Source organism: Xyrauchen texanus, chromosome 9 (assembly GCF_025860055.1).
Source record: "Xyrauchen texanus isolate HMW12.3.18 chromosome 9, RBS_HiC_50CHRs, whole genome shotgun sequence".
NCBI classification, from domain to species: domain Eukaryota; kingdom Metazoa; phylum Chordata; class Actinopteri; order Cypriniformes; family Catostomidae; genus Xyrauchen; species Xyrauchen texanus.
This window is the reverse complement of record NC_068284.1, coordinates 6,500,787-6,515,416: the sequence shown is the minus strand read 5'-3', so window position 1 is coordinate 6,515,416 and position 14,630 is coordinate 6,500,787. Positions and strand designations below refer to the sequence as shown.

At 43.2% G+C, this 14,630-nt stretch overlaps 1 protein-coding gene across 2 annotated transcripts in view; it reads right to left on the bottom strand.

Moving 5' to 3' along the window:
- Positions 1-14,630, bottom strand: part of LOC127649494 (gastrula zinc finger protein XlCGF8.2DB-like) — a 163,622-nt gene that overhangs the window by 96,364 nt on the left and 52,628 nt on the right. The window lies entirely within an intron of this gene.

The window sequence follows — 14,630 nt, the reverse complement described above, 5'->3', positions numbered from 1 at the left end:
GAGGAGTTGCTACAGACACTGCGACCGGTGGGCAGTGACGACTGCCCAAGGGAGACGCTGGTCCTGCCAGCAGGGGGACCGTACTGCAGAAAATACATCTGCGGCCAGAGGACTAGGGAAGAAGAGCATCCATGAAGCAAGAGCTTACTGGCCAACCTGGGAGAGAAGGCGCACTGGATCAACTTGGTGAAGGGCACAAGATGTAAGCGGAACACCCAGTCGGGTGTTACATATCACCGAGTTCTACCGGCTCAGGCCTGACAAAACACGGGACGAGACGACTGCAAAGGTGTTGGGTGTTGCCCTGTCCGCTGCTTTGCAGATGTCTGCTAAGGAGGTGCCATGGGCTAGTGCCCACGAGGATGCCACACTTCTCGTAGAGTGTGCTCGAACCCGCAAGGGGGAGGGCACGGCCTGGGCTAACCTCATTGGGGCCAGCTGTGTGCCAGCGCATCTGTGCCGAGAGGGGCCTCCACAGGGCAAGGAGTATGGCCAACAACTCTAGGCAGTTGATGTGCTAACACAGGCGGGATCCCATCCAGGAACCAGCGGCTGCATGCCCGTAGCATACAGTGCCCCAACCCAGTTGAAAGGCGTCTGTGGTGATCATGACACATCTGGACACCTGCTGTAGGGGGACTCTTGTCCGCAGAAAACAGAGGTCTGTCCCAGGGAAAGTTTGACGGCAAGAAGGGGTGATTAACTCAAGGTATGTGCCGCGGGACCATGCCCATCTTGGGACTCGAGTCTGAATCCAGTGCTGGAGCAGTCTCATATGCATCAACCCGAGCGGGGCGACCGTGGGCGAGGATGCCATATGCCCCAGGAGCCTCTGGAACCTTTGAGAGGAACCGCTGTGCCCGGCTCAAAGTGGTCGTTGCAGTTGTGAGGCGGGCTAACATTGACACTGAGTCTAACTCCAAACCGAGAAAAGAGATGCTCTGAACTGGAGAGAGCTTGCTTTTTTCCCAGTTGACCTGAAGCCCTTAACGGCTGAGGTGCGCGAGCATCTGGTCCCTGTGGGTGCATAGTAACTCTCGAGAGTGTGCCAGGATGAGCCAGTCGTTGAGGTAATTGAGTATGTGGATGCCCACTTCCTGTAGAGGGGCAAGGGCTGCCTCTGCAACCTTGGTGAAGATGCGAAGGGACAGCGACAGGCTAAAAGGGAGGACCTTGTACTGATATGGTAAGAAGGGTAGGTGTTGAGGCAGAATAGAGACGTGGAAGTACCAATCTTGATGCCGAACCATCTTGATGCCGAACGCGGGTTAGAATTTGCCTCTGCTTGAGCTTTTTGAATGGAAGTCCGTGTAAAGTCCGGTTGAGAACTCGCAAGTCCAAGATTGGCTGCAACCCACCACCTTTTTTGGGTTCGATGAAGTACTCGGCTGGAGGGACAGGCTCTATCGCGTCCTTGAGTAGCAGAGTGGCAATCTCTGCTCATAAAGTGCTGGCGATTCGAATTGAATCACGTAGTCGAGCGGATGGTCCTGGCCAGCCAACGCGACAGACTGAAAAGCGCAAGCAATGCGTCTAAGCTCCATGCGAGGGGCACTAACAGGACGATCATTTTGGACATACCAGATGGGGCTTCGCGGGGGAGAGCAGGTAATAGTGCGTCAGAAGGCAAAGACGCGTCCCGAGACTTGGGAGCTGAGAAAAGACTCAAAAGATGCATCCCGAGACTTGGGAGCTGAGAAAAGACTCAAAGCACTTACCTTGCTCTGCGCACCTGGCAGGGGGCGGGTTATAGACAGAGGAGGAGGTCCTGCAGGGATGTCTTCGAGACTTGTCAGTGCTGGCCTGCCGGGCTGGGCAGTCGTGGGTCCGGAGGCGAGATGGTCTTGGTTTTGGTGGCGGGGTGCCGTGAGAACAGCGTGCGCCGGTCTGATTACGCAGGAAGTGAGGTAATTGCTCTTTATTGACAATTTGGGTACCACAACCCAAAGGGGGTGCGGCAAAAGAAAAAGGGAGAACTGAGGATTCTCCTCCCGGCCCTCCAATGGGTGACGGAGTGGTCTTGCTACCAGCTCCGGAGCAAATGTCTGGCTTCCTGGGTGTGCCGTCTCAGGAACGCTTAGGGATTTTAGGGGTCCTGGAGACTGGGGGCGTACGCCGCTTGCGGGGCACTCGATGCTGGGGCTGAGAGCTGGTCCCAGGTTGAGGCGGAGCTGCCGGTGGTTTCTTCGCAGGGGGACGTCCACGGCGAGCAGACGGCGTAATAGGTATAAAGTCAAATGTAAAAAAAAAAAAAAGAAAGAGCTTTAAAAAAAGAGAAACAGAAAAGAAGAGCTTTAAATGAAAGCTCAATGCATATATTGCTCCCATTACAGCCATTAGTCTAAAACTAATTTAAACCCAGTGCCTTTGTGATGTGTACTGGTGCTTCACTAACAACCATAATGAAGCCCCTACTCACCTGTCAATCATTCTGCCAGATTGAACTGCCTATTGCAGTGTTGAAAAGAAATCTGTCACAGACCACTGGAGAAATAATTTCCTATATTTCTATATTTGTGTGTTAATAGACGGGCCCGTCTTATGTCTGGATATCTGTCTTCAGTGGGAATACTCAGAGAAATTCATCAGCCATACCACAAGTGATGTGTGATTCATTATTAATAACTAATTGTTAATGCAATCATCTTCAGAAATATTAGTCTAAAACTGGAATAACCCACATATAAATATTCCCTTGAATCAAAACATCCTGTAAGGTGCCCAATATGGAAGTCTGCATTAATCATGTTTTGCATTTATTTAGGGTGCATTTAATTTAAACCCAGTGCCTTATCATGCTGAATATCGGGGTCATAAACTGCATTTTGATCAAAATGAAAAGCTTGTTCTGAGTGACGCACGTTTTAACAGTTTATGGCTACAGCAGAAAAAACTGTTGCTAAATCCACCATGCCAGTGAAAAACAACCTTGTAAGTTTATAGGTGAGTATGTTCAGTGGAAAGCTCTATTTGACATTCAGTTATAGGTCAAAAATAGAAGGCTATTAGTCATGGAGAAATAAAGAAATACAATAAAATTAGTCATGGAATGCACATTGGATCCCAGATATTCCTGACGGAGGGCACACACATTTCTATTATGAATATTTTTCTGGGACTGGAGGTGAAAAACTCTGACTTAAATATCACTCAAGTTTAAACAGAGTAATTCATGTAAGTGCTTTTATAGAATTATAAGCTTCATATTTCTGCCTTTAAACGTGGGATAATGAACTTGCAGGAAGTGGATGTCCAACAAAAATGTCTGAAGAGCTGCCATCCAACGCCCCTGTTGTGGCAAGCATGTACGAGCAAGAGTTGGGATTGGAGTTCAAACTTTGGCATGGACCCCTTTTCATCAGAGGAGGACAGATGCCATGCAGAAAACGACCCAGACATGTCTCTTCTTTTTAATCATGCTGTGAACAATGAATACACTCTTTTCAGAGATGCATTGTTATACCTTAGAAATGTTACCCAAAGATATGTTTGAAAAGTGATCAAATTAGATATATATTGAGAATTTTCTGTTATAATGCCACTATCATGTGAAGCACTATTTGCTTTGTGGAAAAGAGTAAAGTTGTATTGAAATCCACAGTAGAGAGACAAAATCACTTGATTTACCATAAGGAAATGTACTTAAAAAACAAACAAACAAAAAACAAACCACTGCTTGAAAATGAGTACAATGACAAGTTTAAAAAAAATGTTTTTAAAGATTGAAATCTAACATACAGGCCTCTGTAGACAACACAGACTAATGCATCTGTAACTGATGCTACTTGGACTTCTGTCAGGGACATCGTGGTTCTGCGGTTGGAATTTGCAAATTCTGTCAGTTCCTTCAGTGTGGTGGACGCTCCTTGTAATTCCTGTGCTGCCAGGACGACCTCTTAAATTCTGTCCAAGACATCTTGGAGGCCAGCATCTTCTCATCAACTGATACATTCAAAATGTAAAAGCAAACTTTTATCTCAACTTGTACAACAAACACCAATAAAATTATAATATGAGCATGTGGAATTTCTTTTTTTATGACTCAGAAATGTAATGTTTAATTGTCACATCTTTTGCATACCGACACATCATTTGACAAGGAGGAAGAGATTTGTTTGGTCACTTTTGGAATGCTTTTGCAATAGCTGCTCTTGAAACTGCAGAAACAGCTGTTACAGGACCTGCAGCTGCACTGGGTTCGTGATGGAAGTTAAAGAGTGTAGGGTTGTGATCTACAGGTGCACTAGATGAGTTTTCCACATTGATTCACTCTGTGCACCTTGTCATGTCCCCTTATTGTGAGGTCACAAGAGCTGAGGTGGCCATCAGACGCAGGGAATATGGCTACATTGCAGTCATCTGTAATATAGACAGTGGGTCATGCACCATTGACAGATATGATTTAAAGCTTTACAAAGAACATTACTCTTAAACTATCCTAAAACAAAGATGATTGAGAACCATATTTCAAGACAATGACAACGCAATTCATAGGGAAAGACAATATTTGACTTTTAAGTGTTTTCCACCACAAAAAACACTGTAAAGAAAAGGACAAGTGGTATAAAAATTGTTCTCTCTGTTCATTGTTTTAGTGCATATATTCACAAAGCAGCCAAAAACGCTTATAGTGGGCTAAGAGTGTTTCATCTTACTATGTCCCATAATATGGGAATGTTTTTAATAATCGAAAGTATTGCATTAAACTATAGTACCCCGAAGATCATGGCAATCTTGTCAGTAGTCATATCCTCCTCTTTGAGATGAACTCTGTTATTCTCTCTGAACAAGATCAAACTCTCCATGAGAATGGATATCAGGTGCATGTTCTCAGTCAAAATGCTTCGCACTTATCTTGCTTACTTCCGAGACTTCCATCGTGGTGCTCTCGTATGGATCTGGCTGAGTTGCGAGAGATGGGTCCGTCCCTATCGCTCGCTCTCTCTCTCCCCAGATCCAGCTGGTCCTTCCCGTGATCCTGAAGCACGCTCCAGCGCCTCTTCGGTTCATGAGGGAGACCGTGAATCTCTTGAGTCTGCGGACTTAGAGTTACCCACCTCCAAGCATGATAATAAATCATCTGAGGAATTACGCAAGGTGATTACTTGTGCGGTGGCCAGGCTTCAATTAGACTGGAACAAGAGACCACCAAACGCTCAAAGTTGGAGGACAGATTTCTGTCTGGTGGCCAAGGGAAGGGAATGCCTCATCAGTCCCTTCCTTTCTTTGATGACCTTTATACTTCCCGTATCTTCGTGCCCTCGACGTTGACATATTCGACTACTGTGGGTGCTGAGGCACGGGGGTATTGCAAACATGCTTAGTCGCCTACAGCTTGCTCACTGGGGTTATTAATACAATTATTATTGAATTATTTTTAAACACGATTAAGAATTGTATTTTATCTAAATTGCACAATGATGATTCATTGACTTTATAGACATTACAGTTTTATCGTCTGTTAATGCTGATCTTCTGTAAAGCTGCTTTGAAACGATGTGTGTTGTGAAAGGCACTATACAAATAGAATTGCCTTGACTTGACTTGACTATTTGGTGATGCTGACGGTTGAGACACTTGCGGGTTATCTCTAACCTGCCTAAACATCATCGTTAAAAAGACCCACTCTCCCCCAAAAGCCGTGCAGGACCACCTCCATGCTTGTAGGGAAGGCTTATCAGGCAGCAGGTGGGGGATCTGTAAGGGCTTTTCTCTCTCGATTTTTACTCTTCTTCTACATGCAGCCCTCTAGTTTTACATCCAACACCATGAAGATTGCATGTGTAATTACTCTCCTTTCCAGAAAGGCTGGAGAATGGAGAACAGCGATGTGGGACAACGGTCATGCATGCTGCTCATCCTATGAGGCCTTTTCTGCAGAGCTCTGCCGGTTTTTCAACCACACAGCTCAAGGCCAGGAGGAAGGGAGAGTTTTATCCAAACTTTCCCAGGGGAGCCGGTCAGTAGTGGATTTGCTATTGAGTTTCGCACTCTGGCTACCTCCACTGAATGTAATGACCACACTATGTGGGACATCTTATTGTGGGGATCATCCGACTCTATCCAGGATGAAATGTATTCTCTGGACCAAACCGGTTTGATGACTTGCTGGGCTAATCGACTTGGCTGATTGACTTGGTGGGTTTGGACATTCGAGTCGATCAGCACCTGGCTCAACATCAAGAACATCGCAGACACTGCTACTCCTCTGCCTGGACCGCTGTGGCTCACCCTCTGTCCACTCATTCTCTCACCTTTCCTGATCCTCGTCCTAATCCTGAACCGATGCAGATGGGAAGACTCCCAGTGTCCCATAAGGAGGAGCAGCAGCAGCTTCTCATGTGGTTGTGCTTCACTCTCGTCGATAGTAAGGTGGTTACTGGAGAGTGCAACACCCCTAGACAAAACACACAGACTTCGCACACTTCTTCTGGTTCGCTTGCAGAGTGGTATGAGCTGTCAAGCTATCTTGGCTCTATGGAATTCCGGTCCTGAGGGAAGATTTATCAACACAGACTTAGCCTTTAAATGCTGGCTTCCCAGATTCCAACTGGACGAACCTATCTCTGCAAACATGCTTAGTGGAATGCCCGTCGGTCATCACCAACTCTACTAAGCCTATTACTATGGATACCGGGAATCACTCTGAATAGATGTCATTCTTCCTCATACGATTTCCAGCTACCCCAGTTGTGCTTAGACACCATTGGTTGGTAACAAACAACCTTCACATAGATTGTGAAAAACAGAAAGAGCTGATTGCCTAGTGTCTTAACTCTGCCGTCTCCCCTGTCCAGTCTTGTGTTTCATTGCAGGATGAGACGGCAGATGTTTAGGGTAAACTGCTGGAGTGTCATGACTCGAGGGCGGAGTTCAGCCAATCCTGTGCCTGGACCCTCCCTCCTCATTGCCCTTTACGACTGTGCTATTGAATTGCTTCCTGTCACCTCTCTGCCTTGAGAACAGTTGTTTTCACTCTCAGCCCCGAGAGGAAGGCCATGAATAGGTATATAAATGTTTCTTTAGCAGCCGGTCTCATCCACCCTTCCTCTTTGCCCCCAGGGGCAGGGTTTTTCTTTGTGGAGAAGGACGGCATGCTTAGATCTTGCATAGATTATCGGGGGCTGAATGACATCATGGTTAAGAACCGTTACCCTTCGCCATCCCAGCGGATACCATCCTCCCGCTCCTCGAGTGGTGGGCATGGTATTCTGGGAGGTGGAGGCTAAAGTCTGCACTATGCTACGTAACAACGCATCGCCCGCCACATGCCCGGTGGGTAAGCTGTTTGTTCCATAATCAGGTCGAACGCACATCCTTCAGTGGGGTCACTTGTCCAATGTCACCTGCCACCCAGGGGCTGCTTTTCCTCAAACGCTCATTAAACAGCATTTTTGGTGGTCATCGCTTACGAGGAATGTTTGCCAGTTCATTGCCGTTTGTCCGATTTGTGCGACTAATAAGACCTCCTGTAATGATGTGCTTCCTGACTCCTGCTCCACGTGACGTGTGACCTTGCAAACAAACTTACGTCAACTGTCTAATGAGCGAGTTACACAGATGTAAGGAAGCGAACATTTCTAGTTAAAAAGTATAATATAAAGTATTGTTTTGTTTTGTTTCTCAAAATAATCAATTGTTTGCATTGAAAATAACTTTATTTGTCAGCTGGAGTCATGTGGATTATTTTGATGCACCCTAAATATGCATTTTGGACTGTCAAAAAATGTAGTACATTCACTTACATTGTTTAGAGGAGAGGCCTGAAAAATGAAATCCTGAAAGTCTTAAATTCTGATTTGATGAAGAAAGAAACCTTTCTTGGTAAGTAAATCATCAGCAAATTTTCATTTTTGGGTGAACTATTCATTTAAGTGGCAAAGTTATCAGGAAACCCAGCCCTTGTCTATTAAGATGCTCTTAGCTCTGTAGGATTATTCCAGAGCACTCGTAAATCTACGAGCATTTTCAGTACTCCTTAAGTTATGAAGGCTTTGGGAAACAGGAGGCACAAATAAGATGAATCGCAAGATGTATTCTATGACGCTTTTATGAAACGATGCCCAGAGCTGCTAAGTGCATCTGCAATAAAAAAAATGTACGATTAGAAATTTGAACCCATTTACATGTAAGCGATAAGCTTTGTGTCTATCTTGGAAAATCCTCAAATGTAGCATATTTACAGCATTGCAACAAAAAAACTTGTAAAATGCATCTGATATCTACTTTGATATCGCAAAAATCTCGGACACGTCTTCTGGGTGCAGGTAATGTTCTCTCTGCGCTGTATCACACACCTGCGCTCAAGACGCAATCCATCATTTAATGAACTGTACACAAAAACAAGAGCAGGAGAAATTGAGAGGTGATCAAATAAAATGCAAAATATTATTCTGTTTGCCCAACAAGTTATGCATGTGAGTCCTTTATCTAGATGCGTGACTCAAAGAGAACAAGCTTAAAGATGTTGAACTTTGACAGAGTAACATTGAATTCAACGTGTTTCTTGTAGAAACACCATGCCATGTGTTCCTCTAATAGACTACTCATATTAGTTGTTGACAGATAATGTAAAATGTATATTATAACTAGGCTGTTGATTTAACGCGTTAATTCAGTGCAATTAATTTGACATTAAATTACGCGCTAAAAACATTAACGCAGTTAAACCCAATGCCCCCGGACCATAATAAGTAAGATTTCTGAGAAATGCAAGCTTGTTGTACCACCTGTTTACTCCAGAGATCAGTAGACAGAACAACACAAACATGCATTACGTTCTTGCATTCAAAACACTTGAAGGAGCACAAATGCGAACTAAGGGATCTCAAGATGTGTTTAAAGACGCACCCAAGACGCGACACAAGCATGTCTGATGCAGGTGTACATTGACGGGTCCTTAAAGAAGTCCTCATAATAAATCTAAAAATGGACAAATTCACTTGTGAAATGGATTGCTGTGAACTGTGTGCCAATGATTGGCTTATGATCAATAATATATTAGTAAACAATACATTGTATTCTAAAGCCGCTTTTTGTATTGTCTTATCAATGATTAACTCTTCTGCCACAAGAATGTAATGCATTTTAATTATCAGATTATTTTTTATTTGATATGTATATATATATATATATATATATATATGTATATATATGTATATATATTGTAACATTGGCCGACTCCCAGAGTGCGATTCAGAATGAAAACTCAGGTTAGGTCTGCCAATATAATAAACAGTTTTAACCCAGATAACTCTGAAATGAAAAACATGCCTCCAGTTACAAAAAAAAGAAAAAAAAAAGAAGATACTAAATACTGCTACTATCATATATTGGTTTTGTCATATATTATTAATCAAAACACACTTTAAATTACCTATTTTCACTTAGTAAAATTATTTTCTAATAAAAGGTATACTGTTGCTCACCATCAGGGTTGCAGTTTAAATTGTGTTGTATTGAACAAAATGAAATTAGTCCTCATAAGCAAAGCTCAATACAAATAATCAGTTCATAAGTCAGTCTGCTCTTGGAGTCATCAGCAGTAGCATTACTCAGCAGATTCAAAACAACAGAGAGGAGAGATAAAAAATAAAGAAAAATTTGTTACAACACTGAAACATGTAATTCACCCTTGCACTATATTGAAAGCGTGTCTGTAATGTCAGTGTAGATGGGTGTGCGTTATCGTGTAATTTGTGTGCATGGCTTGGGGGCGTGCAGGTGACCAGAAGCGAGCTTCAAGGTGTCGAATTGAGAGGTGAGCAGTGCGCTTAGTAATCCAGTCAAGACAAGGCAATGAATGGAACTTGAAAGTATTAATTCCCACCACCGTATGCACAGAAAACGCTCTGCCAGGAGTGACTGTGAGGTGCAAAAGTTTTGCCAAACCTCCAGCAGCCAGACAGCAGTCCATGGGAAGCCACGTTTAGACTTCCTGGTTTCTCATATTTCCGCAATTACTCTTACATTTCCTCTAACACTCTGTGATTTTTTATACACTTCCTCTTCCAATTACCTCCCGGATATGCCGCTTCATTTCTGTTTTTAAAAGAATACGATGGCACTATTAAAAGGGATGGTACGATATTAATTTTAAAGGTACAGAATGGTAATATTTTAGTATCGTCACATACTTCCCCCTCCCCTGGAAAAACAACCCTTGGTTGAAATTTTCAAAGGATTAAAATCCATGAAAGTCCTCTTCTTCATCAGAGGTGTCCTGGAATATTTTTAGGAGTTTTTTCCTCCCTTGTGATTCCAATTCTTCCGCTGTTGGGTAGCATGGTTTCATGTTGCACACATGGATCGTGCAGACATCTTCTCCTGTAGTGTCCAGTGCCACATGATAATTAAGGGGACCCAACTGTTTTATCACACGGTAAGTACCTCTCAATTTTTCTGTCAATTTAGCAGTAAATGCAGTTTTTGCACTAGATTGGGGGAAGTTCCTAATCCACACACTGTCTTTTTCGTTAAATGAGAGTTCGTGTCTGTGTTTGTTATAGTTTCTTAATTGTCTTATAAGAGCTTTTTTACTGTTTTCCTCAGCTTTGGACTGAAGTTTAAATTGTGAACAATGACACAAATCAGACAGCAGGAAATCAGGCACACCCCATCTTGTCAGAATCTCCTTCTGAAAGATGGTAGCAATGGTTTGGGCAGTGGCATTATGCATGGGGAACATCTCGACTCAGAGCGTAAAGTAATCAATGAACACTAAGAGATACTCATTTCGATTGGAGCTACGTGGTAAGGTACCCATTACGTCCACACCCAGCATTACATTGGGGTGCGTAACGGTAGCGTGTTGCATTTTTCCAGCCGGTTTTCTGTTATCCTTTTTAAGTTTTTGACATTTTACACATCTCTTTACTCACTGCTTGACATCAGTCCACATTCCTGGCCAGAAAGCCACTTCTTGAATTATTTTTTATTATTTTTATAGATTCCTCCATGTCCACTTATTGGGCTGGCATGTTAATGCTGAGAAATGTGTGGGATGAGGCTGCTAGAAACACAAACACGTTAGAACTGCTCATTGTCAGCCTGGTAAGTTTTACGGTAAAGCTTGTCTTCCAGTACCTCATATTTTTCTTTCAGATAAACATCTCCTTCTACCAGGGTTTGTAATATTTTTATGATTAATTAATCTTTATGCTGTTCCTCCCAGATCTTGTCCAGAGTGATTGGGAAACCTTCTTGCTCATTTTGGCTGGTATACAAATTGCAACCATCACTGATGGGGATTCGTGAGAGGGCATCTGGTGCCACATTTAGTTGTCCTTTTCGATATTTGACAATAAAATCCAAATTTTGCAGTCGCAAGGCCCATCTGATCAGACCAAACCACTGCCAAGCATTCTTTTTCAGTTGCAGAGTAATTCATTTCAGCTTTGTTCAATGTTCGGCTAGCATAAGCTATGACTTCCTCTTTCCCATGGTCCCTCTGTGTCAACACAGCGCCTAGACCGGTCTCACTAGAATCTGTGTAGAGAATGAAGGGGTGTTGTAAATCGGGATGCCCCAAAATGGGAGGTGACATCAAGCTTACTTTCAGCTGTTCAAAACCCTGCTGACATTGAGGGGTCCACTGGAAAACTCTGCCCTTTTTGCAAGACATTAAGGGATTCAGCAATCAGCGAGAAATTTGGAACAAATGTAGTTCACCCAAAACTGTTTCCATTAACTTTTGGAAGGTAGCTGGGGCATTTTTTTTAAACCCAATGGCATGACATTGAACTGCAATAATCCATATGGTGTAATAAATACCATCTTTGCTGTACTTTCATGGTCACCTGCCAGTATCCACTATTCAGGTCGATGGTGGAAAAGATAGCTGCTCTAGAGAGAGATTCCAAGATTTCTGCGATGTTTGGCAGTGGGTAAGCATCACTCTCTGTAATAGCATTGACCTTGTGGTAATCTACACAAAACCGGAGGCTCCCATTTTTCTTTGGAACAAGGACAACAGGTGAGGCCCACCCTGAATGGGAAGGTGTCACAATGCCCGTACTGAGCATCTTTTCTATACTTTTTTTATCACATCTTGTTTTGCAGGGGACATGGGATAGGGTCACTGTTTTAATGGTACTTGCTGGGTGGTATAAATGTTGAAGAACATCAGTGCGACCCTCCAAAAGCTGACATAGCTAGTGTTTTCCATTAGCAGTTAAATGGTCTTCATTCACAGCACTGTCAATGAGGTTTTGAATGTCCATATCATCTGAGCTAGATGTAAAGTTGGGTTGAGGGGGAGGAATTGAACTCAAGAGTGAGAGACTTTGGCTTGCATTCTCTTTGCGTTTTACTTTTCCTAAGTGGGGTCTGTTCTCTGGTACACTTGCACTGCCTGGCTGGAATGGGTAATCCACATCAGGGTCCGACTTGAAGGTATACTTTTTGTCAATTACATTTATCTGCAAGCCACTAAAGAAGATAAAATCCAGGCCCAGGACTGCTGCATATGCCAAAGCTTTGGATGCTAGAACTGCAGCTGGTATGGTGAACAATTTGTCATGGATGTTAACTGAGACATTCAGCCACCCGAGTGGAAACTCGGCTTCACCGTTAGCTAGATACAAAGGTCAGAGTGTCCCAGCTGCAGAGGAGAGTACATTCTCTGTAGTAAATGACAGATCTTGTTAGTTTTTCTAAATATAGCTAATTGTTAGTGCTTACGTTTTTTTCCATATTCATTTATGTATATCAGCAACGATTTGATGGGTGCTAGAGCGGATTTTCTTCTTTTAATCGACAACTGTCATAGCAGACTCGGGCAGCAATTTGAGTTAAATCTTTTCTAAAAATATATACGACTTTTTGTGTCCAGTCCATTCAAATGTTCTTGTTTTTGCTTCATGTCTCTCCCCACTCAACGATTGACTCATCTACCACATCCAGGCTGCATTCAAAAACATAGGCAGCTCACTTGCTGCCTAATAATTTAATGGCTTAACTGACAGCTGTTTTGAATGAATGGAACTCTTAAGCAACTGGTCTCTGAACAGTTTGAAGAGCACCTTATTTTCATCCTGCCTCCAATGGCAGCATTTTCCTGTTTTTTCCTGGTGAATCTATTAAATACCTGTTTCATGGTCACGCCTAAAAAATATATTGCCCTCTTGTGGTCTGACGTTTGCAACCTCCAGAGCAAAGCGAGAGTGCACGTAATGTATGTACAATGAGACCACGTATTCGCCAAGCGCTCACGTCTGCATTTGCGTACTTGAGTGAAGTATGTTTCGGTCTTTAGTCAACACCTGATCGCATTGCACCACCTACTGGTGAGAACGAATACATTTACATTTATGCATTTGGCAGACGCTTTTATCCAAAGCGACTTACAGTGCACTTATTACAGGGACAATCCCCCTGGAGCAAACTGGAGTTAAGGGCCTTGCTCAAGGGCCCAACAGTGGCATCTTGGTGCTGCTGGGGCTTGAACCCCCGACCTTCTGGTCAGTAACCCTGAGCCTCAACCACTGAGCCACTGCACCAGGTTGAGATTGTGCATCGGTACTCTGTTGCTTTTCCTGCAGTTCCTGGATGTGGAAGTTTGAATTTCTAATGGAATTTGAACCACTGAATTTGAGGAACCGAATTGTAAGCGAAATAGAATGGGCTGAATTTGACCTGTCAAAAATTCTAGATGGTATTTTCAAATGAACTCAATATTTTGGAAATTAACTTTGGAAGGTGAATATTTATTGTTTAATTTTTAATAATGAAATTAGTTGTGAAATATTTACAAATGAAATTACATTCATGTTAAATTTCAGCCTCCAAAAATGCAAGTACTGTAAATGCAAGCCCTGATAATACAATGCATTTATTTTTTTGATTAGAGCAATTCAACATGCTTTTATGCTTCAAAGACTTTAGTCCATATCTTTCCCACAATTGGATGCCAAACACCAGATTATTTGAGCCACTGGCATAGCTTTCCCCAATGCATCTACCCCACAGATTCTATTTTGGGGAAAATGCTTAATTTAACTATTCAGATTTGTCAATTCATTGACATGCATGATAAACTGTATATATTTAGGCCTGGATAAAGTTTTGCTTTAAATTTCTTTGATATAGAATTAATTTTACCTGCCATGCATAAAGTTCACTTTCAACTTTTTGGCAAGTTGCTTTTCTCATGAGTGTCTCTTAATAACAGGCAACTCTATATGATGGGCCCTTTGATTTTTTTTCTCCCCAGTTTGGAATGCCCAATTCCCAATGCATTCCAAGTCTTCGTGGTGGAGTGACTTGTCTCAATCCGGGTGACGGAGGACAAATCTCAGTTGCCTCTGTGCCTGAGACCATCGATCCGTGCATTTTATCACGTGGCTTGTTGAGTGCTTTACCATGGATACCTAGCACGTGTGGAGGCTTCACGCTATTCTCCATGGCATCCACGCACAACTCACCATGTGCCCCACCAAGAGCAAGAACCACGTTATAGCGACCACGAGGAGGTTACCTCACGTGACTCTACCCTCCCTAGCAACCAGGATAATTTGGTTGCTTAGGAGACCTGGCTGGAGTCACTCAGTACGCCCTGAATTCGAACTCGCGACTCCATGGGTGGTAGTCAGCGTCTTTACTTGCTGAACTACCCAGGCCCGTGATGGGCC